The following is a 7,800-nucleotide window of genomic DNA, read 5'->3' as shown; positions in this document are numbered from 1 at the left end:
AAAAATGTGAAACGTGAGAAAGAAACAGTGCAGGGAAGTAAATGGGAAGTTTGGGTTCTGACTGCTGTGTCTTGGCACTTGGACAATTCACTGTTCTATCAGACGTAGTAGAGACTTCATTAAATTGAACAATAGTGTTGGCACTTCAACAAGTCAAAAACCAAGCACGGTTTAACATATCAACCAGGAGAACATACAGACATGTGGGGCCTGACAGGTAGCAGTAACACCATTTTAAAGACTGTATAGAAAGTGGAGATAAACAGTTTATTTCTTTTTGTATTTATGTATTTATGTATTTATGTATTTATTTATTAATTTATTTATTTGTTTATTTATTTATTTATTTATTGGATATTTGTAAGGCACCTATACAACAAATGATGTTTCAAGGCACCATCAGACAAAAAGGGGGGAGGATAATAGACACAGATAACAATAACGGTCCTACTTGGCCTTGTGACATTCAGATCATACAAGTGCAGTAACAAGAAGTGAGAGGGAGAGTTGGATGTAGTGGGGTCCCATGCCCCAGAAAGCCTTGTGGATGATGCAGAGGGTCTTGGACTTGATCCCAGCAGCAACCTGGAGCCAGTGGAGAGATTCTAGGATGGAAGAGATGCTCTACCTGGGTTTGAGGCCAAGGATACGTCTTGCAGTCCTATTCTGGAATTAGTTGAAGGAGGCGGAGGGAGAATAAAGGAAGATTGAGGGAGAGGCTGTAACAGTAGTAACACATGTTATGATTTTTTCTATAATTTAAACCACTGATCAACTACACAAGCAAAATCAACCATTAACTGACTATCAATTTGTGTTAGACATTGTAACAACTGACTTAAAGAATCATTTTTTTTTTTTACTCTGTAACAATACATTGATTATGGACCAGTGCCCTGAAGAAGAACTGAGTTTGAAACAAGTGCTGGCTTGTTGGCTCATAGGATATCTTCATTTCAACAAGATTAAAAAAGATGTGCAAATAATGGCTCATTTGAAGTAAATGGTTTAAACAAGATATCAATACTTGCATGTATAATGGTTCTTTTGATATGAACAGTTATTTCAAACGTATGCACATTTTTCACTAGAGACACCTATAATCGTGCCTTGAAATATGACATGCCCACTCCCCTTGGAGTCATCTATCGCTGAGGTTACAGCGTTCAAGCATTTTTGAATATTTTATGCCCGAATGTGAAGAAATCATGCGTGCACCCAGGATACCATGTGAATAAATTGGTTTGTATGAAACTCACAACCAGCAATGCAGCGATGGAGATCTACAAAAATCCGGCACAGCAGTTGGGTTCAATTATATGCATACTATTAGAAGCATAGACGATTAAGCGTACACTTGAAAGATTATAGAGAGAGGGGACATACAGGGTGGCACACACAATATATAGTTTAGGGACTTAAAAACCTTAACCAGTTTTAATTTGTCAACTATGAAGCTGGACTTCTATTGAAACTATATTCCTGTGAGTTTCGCTGAATTTGAACTTCCTTGCTGCACTGCTAAGCCCCACGGTGTCCATCAGCAAATCCATACATTGCCGTCTTCTGCTATAAATGAGGAAGCAAAGTGATGCCCCCAGAAGACCCTGAAGTTTAACAGTCATGCCTTAGGGCCCATTATAGTATGTTTTGTGTTGGAAATAACCTGAACATTCAGGGGGCGCTGATGTTGCTCTTGGTTTTCTGTCTGTACTCAACCAAAAGGATTAGGCAGCAACACACCATCAGGACTAAGAGTGGTTGTGCTCTGTGTCCTGCTCTAGCACAGGACCCAGATCTTTTATAACGTCCCACAAATGACATAAATGACCTGCTTGCTCCATCTATAGTCTTAATACATCTTTTCTTCATGGTGCAGGCATTGTGTTACACTCCTCATTCAAATGAACCATGCCATTCCTTTCTTTTGGCTTTTGGAATGTTCCACAACCAGTATCAGCCTACGTCACACTGAGAAATGCAAGAGGAACATGGCAAGTTTGTATTTACTTTGTCCTTCATTGGTATCGGGTGTTGATTTGCATATATATCCTCCATTTCGCAAGTATGGTTAATGGTGAATCTTTGAAAAAACTTTATTTTGAATCCCTCTCGGGGATTTGCTTGCATTGGATATCACAATGAATGATTCTGTAACCTTGAACCAGGACTCTCTGACGCTTTCACAGTGCAATTTAAACGCTGCTGATCATTATTATGGGTACATTTGATACATTTGAACATTGTAATTGTTGTCTACAAATTCACAGGCAGGTTTATGACTGATTACAAGTTCACAGCTTCTTCGTACATCTGATGCCAGTCTGACTCCACTCTCTGCGCAGTAACTACTGCTGAAAATGCTTCCACTACAAAAGTGGCCTCAGTAATATGTCGCTGAAAATTGGTGAAAGGTAGGTCTGTTCTCAAATAAAAAATAAATTACAAATTGCAATTATTGTTATTGTGTTGTTGGAGCAGTGTCCCTGATCATAGGAAGTCCAGCTGCAAGTGAAACGACATGTACTTTCCTTGTTTATCTCCAAACTAAATAAATAAATTACATGGGCAAGAGCTAAACACATATTTTTTTGGGATTTGTCTTTGCCTTTGGGGTGTTTTTGGAAAGACATCTGTTCACAACAATGGAGACCCTGAAGTGTGTTACGGTCAGGTCAAGTGTTGGCCTAGGTCAGCATACAGAACATTCTACTCTTAGTTAACGTTAGAGGTCAGATTGTTGCCTAAACATATTTCTGCCAGTCATTCTGAGACATTTGCTACGTGTATTTCAGGGGTTCGCGTGAACTTTTTCACGCGATCGGGCCTGGGGGAGCGGGCTACGTGTATTACAGGGGTTCGCGTGAAGTTTTTCACGCGATCGGGCCTGGGGGAGCGGGCTACGTGTATTTCAGGGGTTCGCGTGAACTTTCTCACGCGATCGGGCCTGGGGGAGCGGGCTACGTGTATTTCAGGGGTTCGCGTGAACTTTCTCACGCGATCGTTCCTGGGGGAGCGGGCTACATGTATTTCAGGGGTTCGCGTGAACTTTCTCACGCGATCGGGCCTGGGGAAGCGGGCTACGCGTATTTCGGGGGCGCGCAGGAAGTGACACACGCGATTGAGCGGGGTACGTGTATTTCGGGGGTGCGCGGGAAGTAACACACGCAATTCCATCAGGGTACGTGTATTACAGGTGTGCGCGATATCAACAGGGTACGTGTATTACAGGGGTGCGCGGGGAGCAGCACATTTGAATTGCACGTGTGGGTCCTCCCAGGTGTTCCCTCTACACCCTCCACGGCCCCTGCAGGTGGCTCACACCACAGGGGCCTACCCAGCACATGTCATGCAGGCACCCCACCCACCATGCCCATGCCCACCAGCCAACCCACATGTCAACTTGCACTACTCCCCTACCAACGCATGTCCCCCTGCACCCCAAGCCACCAGGGGCAGCCTCCACCAGGCCCCCACCCATGTCTCACACCCCTCCCACCCCCCAGTCACCAGGGGCACCTGCCAGCAGGCCCCCACCCATGTCCAACTCATGTTCCCCACCCCCCCAGCACTGTGGGGCACCTGCCAGCTGGCCCCCACCCATGTCCAACTCATGTTCCCCACCACCCCCACCCCCCAGCACTGTGGGGCACCTGCCAGCAGGCCCGCACCCATGTCACCCACCACCCCCACCCCCCAGCAGTGCAGGGGCAGCCTCCACCAGGCCCCCACCCATGTCACCCACCACCCCCACCCCCCAGCAGTGCAGGGGCAGCCTCCACCAGGCCCCCACCCATGTCTCCCACCACCCCCACCCCCCAGCCACCATGGCCAGCCCCCACCAGGCCCCCACTCATGTCCCCTATCACCCCCACCCCCCAGCCACCATGGGCAGCCTCCACCAGGTCCTCACAACCCCCAACACACATGTCATTACAACTCGCACACATGAGCCATACCACAGCCATATCGCAACTGCCACCACCATCCATACACATACAACAGCATGAGCAGCCAAAGGTGAGCCAGACATCACATGCAACACAGGAAGTGCACCACACATGTACACACACCACCACACTTGCATGCATGTGTACACCCCTGCCAAGTGTCGCACTGTTCAGACATCCATCCATGTCACATCTGCCAATCAGGCTTCCACATACCGCTGTCACATGCATCCATGTGGCATCACTGTTGCACCCTTGTCAAATACACACACATGCACATGTACACAGTGCTGATACATGCAGCCGAAAACAACATATATGCGTGACATCACAGACATGTCTACTCACATACACATTCATCCAAACATGTGTGCCCACACAACTGCATTTGGCATGCAAGCCTACACACACAAGCACCATCCATGTCTCACACATCACAGCCCTCGCATGTGTCAGCCCCACGGCCCTGTACACCCCCACCCATACTCGACCCCATACAAACAGATGTGCAACCTGCACACTACCGAATAATCACCACATGCACTGCTCACAATCAGGATGCATGTACACTCACCGCTCGACTCCAGACGGGTCTGCTTCTCTAGGACCTGGACGTGGAGCGCTGGGGATATGCGTTCCAGGACCCTCATCTGTTCTTCCGACAAGTGGGCCCGGCGCCCCTTGGCATCCGCTGTCTTCAAGAGGCGCCGGGCCTTGTTCAGGGTCCTGGACCTGAAGTCCTCCCAGCGCTTCCTGACATGTTGTAAGTCACGGACTGCCACCCCCTCCGCGTTGATGGCAGTCACGATGTCAGTCCAGATCCGAGTCCGTCCTTCCTTGTTGGCGCGTGAACTTCCGAAGAGGACATCATACTGCCCCAGGACTTGCTCCACCAGGACACCAACTTCGGTGGCACTGAAGCTGGTGCCCCTCTGCCTCTCTGGCCGGGGGTTGTCAGTGGTCACAGATGGTGTTTGCCCCGACATGACAACCCCAGAGGCAGGAGTGGGTGGGCAACTGGGTACTGGGGCTGGGCTGTGGAGCGATGGAATCCCAGTCGGGAGTCTTCGGTTCCAGCAGGGGTGGTCACAGCAACAGCACCCCTGGCTGATGTGCAGGCAGCAAATGGCAGTGCACGTGGGCAGCAGGCAGTCAGGCAGCAGCAGATGGCAGGTGGGAGCGTGCTCGGGGCCTTCTGGGCAGGAGCGTGGTCTTCCGTGTGCATACGCGTGGCCAGCTTGATACGGAGTGATTTGGCACGTGAAAAATCTGCACGTCACCGTGTAATATGAGGAAAGGGCCATGCGCATAAGCGCGCGTGGAAACTGCACGTCCGCGTGTAATACGAGGAAAGGGCGTATGCGCGTAAGTAACGTGACGCGCGCGTGCGTTTCCCTCAGCACGGGTTAAAGGTGAGCGGGCCCAGCAGTTCGCTGTACGTGCCTTTCGTGGAGACCGACGTGTGTTGCTGCTTCCTGTTGTTTCGCGCGCCATCACAACTTCACAGCTATCAAGGACGTATCTCTTCTTTTGGCGGGGGTATTGGCTACGCGTGTTTTTCTGCATCGCGCTAGTCAGACGGTGAGTCACACACGCTCTTTTTCCCACTGCGGGTGCCCCTGTGTATCGCACCCATTTTCGATGTCATAGTAGCCTGCGTGTCCCACGCGTACGTGTTATTCGTGTTACTGGGTGCCACCGCGTACTGCGGGAGGTTCAATCCACGCACGTAGGCTGCAGGGTTGCGTGCACGGTTTTACTGCAGTTTTGGGGTGCCTGAGCGTTGTGTGACCCGTCACCACATCACCGGGGTCACATACAGCCGTGCAGGTGCAGGGGGGCTGTTAACATCTTGCTTCCCACCCTCTTCACCCCAATTGCCCAGGTCAATTGTGGTGTACACCTCCCATTGGCACCACTCCATCTGTGCCAGCACTACTACATCTGTGCCATGGTTGGGAGGCCACCAAAGGAGAGGGGCGCCTCAGCTGGGTGTACTCCTCGTGGCGGGCGTGGTCGGGGACGTGGCCGTGGTGACCAGGGAGTAGGGGGACTCCAGGGTGTCCAGGGCAGCCACAGAGGGGGAAGAGGCAGGGGTGCGCCACTTGAGCACAATGTTGTGCCATGTGTCGGTGCAGCCATGCCACCACCCCCTGTGGTTCCGGGGGATGCAGCTCCTGCATCTGGCACTGGCACCCATATGACCCGGCAGTCCGTTCCATCGACTGCCACGGGCCCAAGGGTGGTGGTAGCTGCAGGTGCAGCTGTGGACACCGCCAACAAGGCTCAGGGTCTGCCAGCGCAGGCTGCGTTGGCACTTGAAGAGCCCTTGGTAGATCTCCAACAGGCCAGGGGGGAAACCATAGGGGCACGCCGGGCTGCTCAGACCAAGACACGTGTCCCTGGGGCAGTCATGTCATCTGCTGCCCCGAACAGCCGGGTGTTGGCAAGTGCAGGGGCAGATGCACCCAACAGCACCCCGGTTGTGAGTCTGCCAACCAGGACCGTTGCAGCCAACCACCCTGCCACAGCTGATGTTGCTGCGCAGGGTCCATTAGTGGGCACCCAGCTGCCACTGACACAAGTCAGGCCTCTGGTCATCCCTCCACCTGCCACTCCCTTGGCTCAATCCACCGAACCCACTGGCCATGCTGGTCAGGGCGGCATTAGCCAGCCAGGGTCTGTGCCACAGTCCAAGAGGAGGAAGGTTGCACCTGCAGCACAGGCTGGGACCCCACACACAGCCACGACCTCCTGCACGTCGAGGAAGAAGCCTTTCTGTAAGCAGGAACTGGACTTCCTCGTGGACTACGTGCGGGGCCACAGCCGTGACATGCTAGTTGGTGCCAATAGTCAGACCACGGCTGCCCAACGTGACACCCACTGGAAGCATGTTGCGGAACATGTCAGTTCATTCGGCCATGAGGTGCGCACGGCGCAGGAGTGCAAAAAGCGTTGGAATGACATCAAGCGCAGCACTAAGGCCAAGCGTGCTTCAAATTACAACTTGACTCTGGTGACTGGCGGTGGGCCTGCACCAGAGGAGGAAGAACTCACTCCGCATGAGGCTCTCGTTGCGGAGTTCATACCACCTGAATTGGTCGAAGGAGTGGGAGAGAAGCTGGACTTTGATGCCCAGTCCAGTGAGTGTTGATGCGTGTTTGTTGAGGACGTGTGTGTTTCACTTGTGGGATGTGTTGTGCATGATTGCTTCTACATGTGACGTGTACATGGTTCTGATGTGTAAGTAATGCAATGCTACCGTCATGCTTTGCCTGCAGGCGGGACTCCATGTAGGCATGCTCCCTTGCCCCTCCTCCGCCACTCTGCACCCCAGTTCCACATTTGCACTGGTCTGCTCCAATCTTGCCAATGTGTAGTTTCTTGTCCATGTGTCCTGTGTAGATGCTAACTTCCAGCGTAGAATCTGCCAGACATATGCCATGTCGTACAGCCTTAGTACTCGATGCAGGGTATCTCACTTGTACTGTGCATGGGTCAGATGTCCCGCAGGGACATGAGTGCCCATTCATGCTCCATGTGCATTGCACGCATGCCCCTATGTGTTCCTGACTGCATGATCACTGTAATATCAGTCCTTGGTTACATACATTGCCTGCCATCTCATCAGCCTTCCCATGTCAACTGTGCCTCAGTCCTGCGTTGCACACATGTTCAGGCTCTGACAATCTGTGTGGCTCACAGGCCTCAGCCTGTTCAATGGCCAATGACTCTGTCCAACTCTTGTTGTGTCTTCTTCACACGTGGGCGGCCTCCGGAGTTTCCATCATGTGTCCTGCCCCCTGTCCCAGCATCATTTGCAGTGTTGTAATTTGAATCACATGAAGTT

At 51.6% G+C, this 7,800-nt stretch overlaps 1 long non-coding RNA gene across 1 annotated transcript in view; it reads right to left on the bottom strand.

The window, feature by feature from the left end:
• Positions 1–354: 354 nt before the first annotated feature.
• The window catches only part of LOC138473217 (uncharacterized), a 69,039-nt gene continuing 61,593 nt past the window's right edge, over positions 355–7,800 (bottom strand). The window contains exon 3 of the long non-coding RNA XR_011268743.1: positions 355–666. This is a non-coding gene — a long non-coding RNA (uncharacterized lncRNA). The remainder of the gene's footprint in view (positions 667–7,800) is intronic.

This window comes from Ambystoma mexicanum, chromosome 8 (assembly GCF_040938575.1).
Source record: "Ambystoma mexicanum isolate Mex_15411 chromosome 8, UKY_AmexF1_1, whole genome shotgun sequence".
Lineage (NCBI taxonomy): Eukaryota > Metazoa > Chordata > Amphibia > Caudata > Ambystomatidae > Ambystoma > Ambystoma mexicanum.
This window is presented reverse-complemented; position numbering and strand designations above follow the sequence as displayed.